The sequence below is a fragment of the Megalobrama amblycephala genome, linkage group LG16, assembly GCF_018812025.1.
Source record: "Megalobrama amblycephala isolate DHTTF-2021 linkage group LG16, ASM1881202v1, whole genome shotgun sequence".
Classification (NCBI taxonomy): domain Eukaryota; kingdom Metazoa; phylum Chordata; class Actinopteri; order Cypriniformes; family Xenocyprididae; genus Megalobrama; species Megalobrama amblycephala.
The window spans coordinates 21,939,232-21,953,130 of NC_063059.1; positions in this window are offsets into that span (position 1 = coordinate 21,939,232).

Genomic DNA, 13,899 nt, shown 5'->3' on the forward strand with positions numbered 1-13,899 from the left:
CAAGCCATTCAACCTTCACTCACTTTTCTTTTCTTTTACTTAATTCTCCTTTACCGCTGAAAGTCTCGTGTTCTAATTTCCGCCGCAAAGTTCAACCAACGACTTTTGCCGCTTCAACTCCAGCGACAAAGAGACTTCCTTCATTGTTCCACACGGACCTGATCTGGACCAATCATCGACTTGGGAAACCCCTCTCTGCACGACGAGGGAAATTCACCTTTAAGCCAACGCAAGCAAGTACCTCCAGATGAAAACTGAACTGGTGCATTTAAATGAATGATTCATGGTTCGTTCTGGTCTTTGAAATGCATTGATAGGAATTCGGTTAATCAGATCACCTCTCTCTCTCTCTCTCTCTCTCTCTCTCTCTTTCAAAACTCTTTCTCTCTCATTTCCTTCTTACTGCAACGCGTATGAATGTATGTGCGTGTGTGTGTGTGTATGTGCGTGCCTTTGTGTTAGATTAGTTTGTGTTAGAATAAATAAAATCTCTTGTAGATTTTAAAAAGAAAGTGTCTTGTATTATGTGCTTTATGATTTAATGTCTTAAACTGTCGATTTCAAGTTACCGTGCTCTAATCAGTGTTTTCACGATTGTTGGATATTTATATCCGTTACAAGAGCTTATTACGGCTCGAGCAAATGAACGCTGGACGAATCAGTTGCTCGGTCGTAATCTAAACAACTCTTTATTCATTTGAGCTAATTTTACTTCCTAGGGTGTTTTCCCTACAGATGCAACCGAGCGATTCAAGTACCAGATCCTCACTGACCATCTTAAGTTGGAGGAAGCATTACTTGTGGCGGACTCGTACAGCAACTCACGCTTCCCTTTCTCAAACACTATGAGAGCCCTCGATAAGATGTATGGCCAGCCCCATCAGTTAGCCTTACAACGCATTGCAGAACTGATGGATGGACCAAACATCCGCAGTGGAGATGTGAAAGCTTTTCGCATGTTTGGACTCCAAGTGCGTTCCCTGGTTAGTATGTTGGAACAACTGGGCCAGAAAGGCAATGTCGAGCTGGAATGCGGGTCACATGTATCCAGACTGATGAGCAAACTGCCACATGACCTCAGGTCCAGTTTCAAGAGGTACACTCATCCTCACATTGCTAGACTTTGCAGACTGGCTTGAGTAAGAGCTTCAAGTTCAGGAGGACCATACAGAATATACCAGTCAGTCCAAAGTGTCATAACTGCAGAGAAGGGAGATGAGGAGAGACTCCAGGCAACCCCGCAAACCCACTACCATCCTCCTTGGTACAGAGAAACCACAGGCCAGCCCAGCATCACCAGGTCATCCACCCAAACCAGCTGCTGCTAAGAGAGAAGGGGTGAACGCTTACTGTCCATACTGCGACAACAACAGACATTTCCTGAATGGCTGTGAAAATTTCAAGTTACTCAGCAAGGAGCAGAAGGTGACTTGGATTAAAGGCCAAAACAGATGCTGGCGCTGTGGGCGTGGTCATCATGCAGAATCAGAAAGAGCTTTATTGCCAGGTATGTTGTTTACACATACTAGGAATTTGTTTTAGTGACAGAAGCTCCACAGTGCAACAGAGTAACAGCGACAAGACAAGACACATAATAAAAGAATAAAATAATAATATACAAATTTACAAGATAGATAAAGTGCAAAAAAAGCAAAAAACAATATATAATATAGACAATTGAATGTACAGTTATGTGTGCAAATTGAAATATAAATAAGTGTTTTAAGTAATAATGTGTAATAGTGTTTTGTGTTCCGTGTTTGTCAAGTGTTCATGAGATGAATTGCTTGAGGGAAGAAACTGTTCCTGTGTCTGGTCGTTCTGGTGCTCAGGGCTCTGTAGCGTCGACCAGATGGCAACAGTTCAAAGAGGGAGTATGCTGGATGTGAGGGGTCCAGAGTGATCTTCTTTGCTCTTTTTCTCACTCTGGCTAGGTACAGTTCTTGCAGAGTGGGGAGGGTTGTGCCAATGATTCGCTCAGCAGACCGGACTACCCTCTGTAGTCTTCTGAGGTCAGATTTGGTAGCTGAGCTGAACCAGACGGTAATTGAAGTGCAGAGGATGGATTCGATGATGGCAGAGTAGAACTGTTTCAGCAGCTCCTGTGGCAGGTTGAGCTTCCTCAGCTGGCAAAGGAAGTACAACCTCTGCTGGGCCTTTTTCACAATGGATTCGATGTGGTTGTCCCACTTCAGGTCCTGGGAGATGGTGGTGCCCAGGAACCTGAATGACTCCACTGCAGTCACAGTGCTGTTCATGATGGTGAGTGGGGGGAGAGCAGGGGGGTTTCTCCTGAAGTCCACGATCATCTCCACTGTCTTGAGCGTGTTGAGCTCCAGGTTGTTAAGACTGCACCAGACAGCCAGCTGTTCAACCTCCAGTCTGTAAGCAGACTCATCACCGTCCTGGATGAGGCCGATCAGTGTGGTGTCGTCCGCAAACTTCAGGAGCTTGACAGAGGGGACTATGGAGGTGCAGTCGTTGGTGTACAGGGAGAAGAGCAGTGGGGAGAGGACACAGCCCTGAGGGGCGCCAGTGCTGATGGTGCAGGTGCTGGATGAGAATTTTCCCAGCCTCACTAGCTGCTGCCTGTCTGTCAGGAAGCTGGTGATCCACTGACAGACAGAGGTGGGCACGGAGAGCTGGGTTAGTTTGGGCTGGAGGAGTGATGGGATGATGGTGTTAAAAGCAGAGCTGAAGTCCACAAACAGGATCCTCACATAAGACCCTGGTCTGTCTAGATGCTGGAGAACATAATGCAGTCCCATATTGACTGCATCGTCCACAGACCTGTTTGCTCGGTAAGCAAACTGCAGGGGGTCCAGTAAGGGTCCAGTGATGTCCTTCAGATAAGCCAGAACCAGTCTTTTAAATGACTTCATGGCCACAGACGTTAGAGCCACAGGTCTGTAGTCATTAAGACCAGTAATTTTGGGTTTCTTTGGGACGGGCATGATGGTGGAGCGTTTGAAGCATGAGGGGACTTCGCACAGCTCCAGTGATCTGTTGAAGATCTGTGTGAAGATGAGGGCCAGCTGGTCAGCGCAGGTTTTCAGACAGGCTGGTGAAACGCTGTCTGGGCCTGGTGCCTTTCTTCTCTTGTTCTTTCTGAAGACCTGGCGCATGTCATCTTCACTGAACTGAATTGCAGGTGTGAGGGAGAGGGGGGATGTTGGAGGTGTGAATGGTGTTTTTTCAAACCTGCAATAAAACCCATTCAGATCGTCTGCCAGTCGTTGATTCTCCACAGAGCTGGGGGATGGTGTCTTGTAGTTGGTGATAACTTTCAGACCTTTCCACACTGAAGCTGTGTCATTAGAAGAGAACTGATTCTGAAGTTTATCAGAATAATTCCTCTTTGCCACTCTGATCTCCTTTTCCAGTGTGTATTTGGCCTGTTTGTACAAGACTCTGTCCCCATTTCTGCGAGCATCTTCTTTGGCCTGACGGAGCTGGCTGAATTTTGCAGTGAACCAGGGTTTGTCGTTATTGTAAGTTAAATGAGTCTTTGTAGGAATGCACAAATCCTCACAGAAACTGATATATGAAGTTACAGTCTCTGTGAGCTCGTCCAGATCGGTGGCAGCAGCTTCAAAAACACTCCAATCAGTCCATTCGAAACAGGCTTGTAAAGCCCGCTCTGTTTCGGTGGACCATCTCTTTACAGTCTTTGCTACAGGTTTAGCTGATTTCAGTTTCTGCCTGTAGGTCGGTATGAGATGAACTAAACAGTGATCAGAGAGCCCCAAAGCAGCTCGTGGGACAGAGTGATATGCATCCTTTATTGCTGTGTAACAATGGTCGAGTATATTACTGTCTCTGGTGGGACAAGTAACATGCTGTCTGTATTTAGGCAGTTCACGTGAGAGAAACGCTTTATTAAAGTCCCCGAGAATGATTAAAACAGAGTCCGGGTGTTGTTGCTCGCTTTCTGTGATCATATCAGCGAGTATCTGTAAAGCCAAGCTCACGTGCGCTTGCGGAGGAATGTAGACGCTCACCAGAATGAACGAGCAAAACTCCCGCGGCGAATAGAACGGCTTGCAGTTAATGAAGAGTATTTCAAGATCGGGACAGCACATCTTCTTTAACACTGTTACATCTGAACACCACCTTTCATTGATGTAAAAGCACGTCCCGCCGCCGCACGATTTCCCCGTTGATTCTGCGTTGCGATCTGATCTAAACAGCTGAAAGCCCGGCAGACTTAACACGCTGTCCGGAATGGCGTCGTTCAGCCAGGTTTCCGTGAAGCACAGAGCAGCCGAGTTCGAAAAATCCTTATTTGTCCGGGAGAGCAGAAGGAGTTCGTCCGTTTTGTTGGGCAGAGAGCGGAGATTCGCCAGATGGATGCTAGGCAGCGGCGTTCTTAATCCGCGCTGTCTGAGCTTCACGAGGGCGCCGGCGCGCTTTCCCCGTCTGCGCGTCCTGAAGCGTCTAAACAGCGCTGCCGCTCCGCCGACTACAACATTCAACAAAACGTCTGAATAATCGAAATCCGGTAAAAGATTTTGTGGTGTGTACTGCCGAATGTTCAGCAGTTCATCCCTGGTAAAACTGATGGTGTTTGAACAACAAAAAACAGGAAAAACTAACAAAAACAGTACAAACACTGAAGAGCTAAGCACTGAGGCTGCCATGCGCGGCGCCATCTTGTTTTTAATTGCAGCCAACTGCACACTGAAAGCCCTTTGTCCATCCTGTAACAGGAAGCATCTCCAGGCACTACATGAGGTAAACGACCAAAGTAGATCCACAGAAGAAGCAGTTCCAGCCAGTGCAGTCTTGTATGTGGATCGTCCAACTAGTGACAACAAAATCCTGCTGAAGGTGACTAAAGTTCTGCTCCAAAATGGCAACAAATCCATGGAAGCATACGCAATTCTAGATGATGGGTCAGAACGGACCATTATCCTACACGAGGCAGTGCAGAAGTTGAATCTAAAGGGACAGCCAAAGGACTTTGTGCTTCGTACAGTCAGGCAAGACACACAGACCATTCACGGGGTGGCCGTGACCTTCACTGTGTCTTCAGTGACTAACCCTTGTAAGGCTTTTAGGATACGGAGTGCCTTCACAGCCAACGGCCTGAGTTTAGCAGAGCACACGCATCCTGTCCGGGTACTCCAGAAGAAGTACAAGCACCTTGCAGGCCTGCCACTGCAGCATCTTCACAAAGTGAAACCAGTAGTCCTCATTGGCTCTGACTGCCCTCACCTCATCACACCCATAGAACCAGTCAGACTGGGTCCACCTGGTGGCCCTGCTGCTGTGAGAACACGCCTAGGATGGACACTACAGGGCCCAGCACAAGAACTAACCAGCAGGCTTTCCTCACAGCAATGTCTCTTCACCAGCTTACGGTCCAGTAACAACCTCTATGCAGATGTGGAGAAACTGTGGAAAATGGACATTCTTCCCTATCGGAACGAGAAAGTACTGACAAGGTCAAGGCAAGACCAAGAGTCCATCCAAATTCTCCAGAACAAAACCGTGAGAGTGGATGTTAAAGGAATCCAGCGCTATGCTACCCCTCTTTTACGTGCCAAAGGTATGCCATGTCTGCATGCACCAAAAGAAGCTGTTCTGCCACAATTAAGGGGAATAGAGAATCGGCTGAACAAGAATCCTGATCAAGCAGCAGCCTACCAAGAGGAGATAGTCAGGTTACAGCAAGCTGGCTACATCACAAAACTCTCTCCTGAACAAGTGGACCATTCCAGAGAGAGCTGGTACATTCCACATCATCTGGTAGAGCACAATGGAAAGAAAAGGGTCGTCTTCAACTGCTCGTTCACTTACCAAGGCCACAACCTGAATGAGTACTTGCTCCCAGGTCCACCACTCAGTCCTTCTCTACTGGCAGTACTTCTGCGTTTCCGAGAACATTCCATTGCTATTAGTAGTGACATTCGTGGAATGTTTCACCAGGTACACCTTTTGCCTGAAGACAAACCGCTACTGAGATTCATTAGGAGAGATCTTCAGAGAGACCAGGCACCAGACGTGTATGAATGGCAAGTTCTACCCTTCGGAACAACGTGTAGTCCTTGCTGTGCAACATTTGCTTTACAGAAGCACGTCTTGGATCACAGCGAGTCTGAAGACACACGGTTTTCAGTAGAGAGATCTTTCTATGTTGACAACTGCCTTCAGAGCTTCACCTCAAGTGAAATAGCAAAAGATCTTGTTGACAGACTCCGCAGCCTCTTAAGTTCAGGAGGCTTTGACTTAAGACAGTGGGCGAGCAATGATCCATCAGTCATCAGCCACCTGCCAGCTGATGCTCGATCTCAAAGTAGTGTCCAATGGCTAAGCGAAGGTCATCAAGATGCACAGGAGTCAACTCTTGGGTTACATTGGCATTGCTCATCAGACACTCTCTCCTATAAGCAACGTCAGACAGACCACCCACTTCCAACTATGCGGAGCATATACCATATTCTCGCTAGCCAATATGACCCCATTAGCTATATTGTGCCATTCACAACACGAGCCAAAGTAATTGTACAGAGGTTATGGGACAAGAAAAGAGAGTGGGATGATCCTCAACTGCCTGAGGAACTGTTGAACTTGTGGAAAGCTTGGGAGAGTGAGCTGGATGATCTACAGCACATTGCTTGGCCAAGGTGTTACTGCAGTAAAGAACTGGATTACCCTACCAGCATAAGGCAGATCCACATTTTCTGCGATGCTTCAGAACGAGCCTACGGTTCTGTGGCTTATTTACGAACTGAAAACTCTGAAGGTAAAGTGGAAGTAGCCTTTGTTGCCGCTAGATCTCGGGTAGCCCCGAAAAAACAGCAAACCATTCCACGGTTGGAGTTATGTGCAGCACTCAAAGGTGCACAACTCGCGAAAGTCCTGAAGACAGAGCTGACTTTGCCCATCCACAGTGTCACTCTGTGGTCTGACTCCACAACTGTTCTTACCTGGCTGCTATCACAATCCTGTCGTTTTAAAGTGTTCGTAGGCACCAGAGTGGCAGAAATCCAGGAACTCACAGAGTCTGATAATTGGAGGTATGTGCCATCAAAGGAGAATCCTGCAGATGACATCACCAAGGGAAAATCTCTCTGTGACATAGGCCAGGAAAGCAGATGGAACAAAGGGCCAAAATTTCTTAGACAAACAACTGACCACTGGCCAGAGACGCCGCTGTTAACGACCCTTGACCAAGATGGTGAACTAAGAAAAACTGGTCTATCAATCTCCTCCCCACCTACTCCCGATCCACAGAAGTACCAGACACTTCCAGAGTTACTTAAGGCTTACATCCACCATGTCAACGGGACGGCCACTCATATCCCAACAGCAGATGACTACAGAAAGGCAGAACTCGCAGTCCTTCGTCAAAGCCAGACTGAGTCATTTCCAGAGGAACTATCCTACCTCAGAGCAGGTAAACCTTTGCCAAAAAATAGTCGTTTGCTGTGCTTAGCCCCTGAATTTGATGAGGACATCGAACTCATACGAGTTGCCGGTCGCCTCCGTCAGACCAGCCAGCTAGAGGAAGATACTATACATCCTATTGTCCTTGACTCGCGTCATCCGATCACCAAATTGATAATCAAGGACTATGACAATCAGTTGCATCACCCAGGACCAGATAGGGTGTTTGCTGAACTTCGGAGGAAATACTGGATGATACGGAGACGTGCTGCAGTACGAAACCACCAACGACAGTGTCCAGAGTGTCAGAGATGGCGGGGACAACCACATCTCCCCAGAATGGCAGACCTTCCACCTGCCAGACTGAGGATCCATAAACCTGTTTTCTACTCAACAGGTGTAGATTGTTTTGGACCCTACACCATAAAGGTGGGACGCAGGAATGAAAAAAGATGGGGGATCATCTTCAAATGCATGACTTCCCGTGCCGTCCACATTGATATACTCACCAGCATGGACACAGATTCCTTCTTGATGGCTTTAAGACGATTCATCTCCAGACGTGGTAAACCCTTTGAGCTGCTTGCAGACCAAGGTACAAACTTTAAAGGAGGAGAGAGGGAACTAAAAGAGTCATTTAGCGCCCTTCACCCTGAGCTCCAATCCCAACTCGCCAGCCAACAGATCAGATTCATCTTTAATCCACCCAGTTCACCTCATTTCGGTGGATGTTGGGAGAGAGAAATTCGTTCTTTAAAGGCTGTACTGCATGTCACCATTGGTGTCCAGACTGTTACAGAAGAAGTGCTGAGAACGGTCTTCATAGAGATAGAAGGAATCCTCAACTCCAAACCCATCGGCTACACCTCTTCGGACATTGCAGATCCAGATCCAGTGACTCCTAACATCTTGTTGATGGGGCGGCGAGATGCCTCATTACCGCAGGTGATATACCAAGACTCTGAACTCCTGAGCCGTAAGAGATGGAGACATAGCCAAGTCTTGGCTGACCATTTCTGGAGGCACTTTATTCGGCACTACCTACCCAACCTACAGATTAGACAGAAATGGAAGACGGAAGAAGCTGACCTGCAGGTCGGTGACAAAGTCATGATCATGGACCAGCAACTGCCCCGTGCTCTTTGGCCTGTAGGGAGAATTGTTGAGGTTTTTCCTGGGTTAGACAAGAGAGTCAGATCTGTGGAAGTAGAAGTTAAAGACAGAACTTACACCCGGCCTGTAACCAAGATTATTTGTCTGCCCCCTCTCCCTGACTAACAAAGACACTTTAGGTTGGCAAATTCACACTGTGAATTTGGGGGCGGCTGTAGAAAGTGTCCCCCTTTGATAAATGGACTCTCCCAGTCACCCTGTCATTCAGCGCGAAATGGACTATTCCAAAACTTTCCACCAGAGTTCGCGAAGTGACGGAGAAGAGATCAGGTGGTTGATAATGGGAAAAGGAGTTCGGCTGAATATTGTATATAGTTGTAGTTTAAAGTAAATAGTTATAATCCAAATCGGAGGAGGTTTTTATTGATTGTGCGTGTGCGTGCATCACACTGTAAGTAATCATTACGGAGCATTCTCAGCGCATGTTAAGATAAACGCTGTTTAGCCTGTATAGGTGTTTAAATTGTCTGATTACTTGATTATGTTCTACTGCTATGACGTTACTGACATTCCATATTTATGTATGCCATTTGCTGTCAGTATTAGTTATATTTGTAACTTATAAATGCATATGCACGGTCGCATTTCAGGTAGCGCGCATGCACTCCTAATTTGTTTATTAATTTTGTTTACATCTTAGTTTGCACGGGCAGCAGCAGCCATGTTCACGTGCACAGCTCATGCCCAGTGTTAGCGCACACACATAGTTTGGATTGTATTGAACACAAACTCCATTTATTCAAGTATTTCATAATAGATATTGTAATAGTGTTATATTTTTTCCATTATTGATCAGTATTTTATTAAGTAAGCTTTATTAATATTGTGTTTGTTTTATATATGTTTATATCCATATTTATATTTGTATTTTGTATTCACAGAACCACACATCTATGCACATGTAATAAACCAAGATTCGGATTATAATCTGAGTGAGACATCCTTGTTCTGACCGGACAAACTGTAGCCTTCAACCGAACCCGGACTAGCAATTAGATAAAGAATCACAAGATTTTTCAGTCTGTCCAAAATTACAGACTTTCCCACTGTTGGTGCATATTAACCATCATCCTGTTATTGCTTCTTTTCTGTTTCAAAAAGCAGACTTTATATTTATCATTCCAGGTCCTGATAAGGAGACGCAGAGAACATGAAGCTATGTGCCGTGCTGCTTATATTTATCAAGCAGTAAAAATGCTCAAAACTAAACAGAAGCATTTTGAAATTTTATGACAACCGTCATTTATTACACTGCATTCATTCAACAACAATGGTTACACATGCTTTACACTTTCAAATTTCAGTTTTTAATCTGATCAAGTGTTTACATGTCCTATCGAACAGATTAGAAAAGGTTTAAATCACCCCTTACAATCAGAATGAAATTTTAAAATCTGATTTGGCAAATTTATTACATCGGAGCACAGATGAAAATTCTATCATCATTTACTCACACTCAGCTTGTTCCAAAGCTATATAAAATATTTTAAAGAAAGTTTGTTACCAGGCTGCTTTGGGCCAACATTGACTTCTATAGTAGAAAAAAAAAAAACTATGGAAGTCAATGGTGGTTTTTAACAGAAGAAATGTATACAGCTTTGGAACAAGCTGAGTGTGAGTAAATGATGATAGAATTTTCATTTTTTTGGTGAACTATCCCTTTAATTCGACTGTGCAACTAGTCCGATTACAAATTAATTATTAGGGTCCATGTAAATGCAGCTATTGTATAGTCCCAAATGATACACAATCACATCACATAGGCTGCTTGGCAACCCTATAACTTTTTTAAATCTGAAGCTATAGCAGCAACATTAGCTGTGTTTACATGGGCTCTAATAATCAGACTTTAATCAGACTAGTAGCACAGATGGAATAAAAAGTCACATGTAACCACTTTAGTTGAAATGAATTGGCCGGGTCCAATTGACATTTCATTCGGATTGAAAGGGCATGATTAAAGCTTTTTTAAAATCTGTTTGATTAAAACTGTTCGAATCAATTCGACTATCAAATACAATCCAAAATCTCCTTCCTCTCATCATCTCAACCGCAAGCTTCTTGTTTTGGGCGTTGAAAGGGGCATTTTTACTGCTTGATAAATATAAACAGCATGGCACAAAGCTTAATGTGCTCATCGTCTCCTAATTAGGATCGGTAACGCTTTAGATTACAGCCCGGAAAGTACTGCGTAATTACACGAAATTTACAGCGTAACTTTCAATAATTATAGTGTAACTATACAGTAAGTATGTGTAAGTATAGGGGAACAATATGTAAAGTATTGGGAATAAAGGGGTAACAACCAGGAAAATAACAAATTATTTATACTGTAAATATTTTATAACTAAGGGGTATGTATGACATATAACTAAGGGGTAAGTATGACATTACGGGCCGTAAATTAAAGTGGAGCTTGTTACCCTCTTGTTTCATGTAGTTACAGGGTAAATATGACATTACAGGCCGTAAATTAAAGTGGAGCTTGTTACTCTCTTATTTCATGTAGTTACAGGGTAAGTACGACATTACGGGCCGTAAATTAAAGTGGAGCTTGTTACCCTCTTATTTCATGTAGTTACAGGGTAAGTACGACATTACGGGCCGTAAATTAAAGTGGAGCTTGTTACCCTCTTATTTCATGTAGTTACAGGGTAAATACGACATTACGGGCCGTAAATTAAAGTGGAGCTTGTTACTCTCTTATTTCATGTAGTTACAGGGTAAGTACGACATTACGGGCCGTAAATTAAAGTGGAGCTTGTTACCCTCTTATTTCATGTAGTTACAGGGTAAGTAATTAATAATAAATAAATAAATAAATAAATAAAACTCAAACAGTCATATCACTTGGAAAACTTTATTTGAAAAACAACTTATTTCAAAACAGATTTAAAGTTGCAACACTTCTTATTTGTTTCTCTTGCTTGGCTTCCTCCTCCTCCTCTTGTTCCTCTTTTTCTTTCTTTCCACTGATGAATCTTAAGAGGGAATCCCATTTGCTATTCTGTATTATAAGAAAATACAGTACACCCGGAAATGTGCTCACCGTTTACTCATCTTTTATCCTTATGCCATCTGAGATGTATACGACTTTCCTTCTTAAGATGAACACAAAAAGGATTTTAGGACAAAAAATAAATCATCTGGGAATGCTTTATAATGCAAGCTCACATGTTCCTAAAAGTCGAAGCATCAAACAGCACATACAGCAATAACTACAGTAATCCATACGACCCTAATGGATGAATCGATGTCTTCTGAAGTGAAACGATATGTATTTGTAAGAAAAATACCAAATATTTGAATATTTTTAAAACATTCGACCAGCTGTCTCCTGCGCGTGCATGCGAGGGTTGAGAGTTCATGCTTGACGTAACTTGAAGTGTGACGTAAGTGTGCCGAGAAACTCACGCAGATGTTGGATGCCGTCATTTTTTTTTTTTTTTTTTTTTTTATTTTTTTTTTTTTTTTAGTAATGCTCACAACAAAATACACAGAATAACAGATAATGAGAATGAGAAACAAACAAGACAGAATAACAGACGGCAGTTCTCACGCGGGTTTCACATGAATCTCCCGCGAGAACGTCATGAAAGCTTCACGTTGCTCATTAATATGCTTCATCAAACGCAAAGTCGACTCTCATGCAGGCGCTGGTGACAGTTGGTCAGAAGCGAAAAGATGAATAGCCTAAACCATGAGAAATTTCGGGGTGTACTGTATTTTCTTATAATACAGAACAGCAATGAGATTCCTTCTTAAGATTCATCAGGTGAGAAACAAGAGCAGGAGGAAGCCAAGCGAGAAACAACAACAACCAAAAAACGGACAAAACTTGTTACTTTCTGTCAGGAAAGTAGAGTTTGACATGAAAAGTTGATTTAAAAAAATTAATAATAAGTGTTGTAGACCTGTTTTTAATGAAGTTGTTTTTCAAATAAAGGTTTCTGAGCTGCTTGCAGACCAAGGTACAAACTTTAAAGGAGGAGAGAGGGAACTAAAAGAGTCATTTAGCGCCCTTCACCCTGAGCTCCAATCCCAACTCGCCAGCCAACAGATCAGATTCATCTTTAATCCACCCAGTTCACCTCATTTCGGTGGATGTTGGGAGTGAGAAATTCGTTCTTTAAAGGCTGCACTGCATGTCACCATGGGTGTCCAGACTGTTACAGAAGAAGTGCTGAGAACGGTCTTCATAGAGATAGAAGGAATCCTCAACTCCAAACCCATCGGTTGTTTTTCAAATAAAGGTTTCGGAGTCAGTGATATCAGATTGTTTGCATTTTATTAATTACTTACCCTGTAACTACATGAAATAAGAGGGTAACAAGCTCCACTTTAATTTACGGCCCGTAATGTCATATTTACCCTGTAACTACATGAAATAAGAGGGTAACAAGCTCCACTTTAATTTACGGCCCGTGATGTCATACTTACCCCTTAGTTATATGTCATACGTACCCCTTAGTTATAAAATATTTACAGTATAAATAATTTGTTATTTTCCTGGTTGTTACCCCTTTATTCCCGATACTTTACATATTGTTCCCCTATACTTACACATACTTAGGCTACTGTATAGTTACACTATAATTATTGAAAGTTATGCTGTAAATTCGTTGTAATTACGCAGTACTTTCCGGGCTGTAATCTAAAGCGTTACCTTAGGATCCATAATAGATAAATGTTAAGTCTGTTTTTAAAACAAAGAAAAGCTGTGTAGTGCAGTCGTGCAGTGTACCAACTGCTTTGACATGATTATCGGGTTAACTAACTTGTATGCAAGGGCTCACAAACTACTGAGTGTTTGAACTTACAAAGTGTACGCCTGCCTAAAGGGTTAGTTCACACAAAAATGAAAAAAAAAAAAATGACTCACCCTTATGTCATTCCGAACATGCAAGAATGTGTTGTTCATCTTCGAAACATAAGTGAAGATATTTTAATGAAATCTGAGAGTTATCTCCCTCAATTTACAGACCATGCAACTAACACTTTGATACTTCAAAAAGTTCATAAAGAGATTGTAAAAGTGATCCATATGAATGGAGCAGTTTAGTCCAAGTTTGAACATGAACTTCAAAGAGACTTGTTCGCTTAATGCAATATACAGTTTGAGTTTAGACTTTTATTCACATATAAACATTAATTAGCGAACATAAATGGAAGCTCAACTGTACTTGTTTGTATATTCACTAGTGTATTAAATTTGTTCATTATATAAAGTGATCGAGTTTATTCAGAAAATTTGGACTAAACCTCTCAATATTCATTAGATTAGATTTACGATCTGTATGAACTTTTGTTTTAAACATCAAAGTGGCAGTTGTG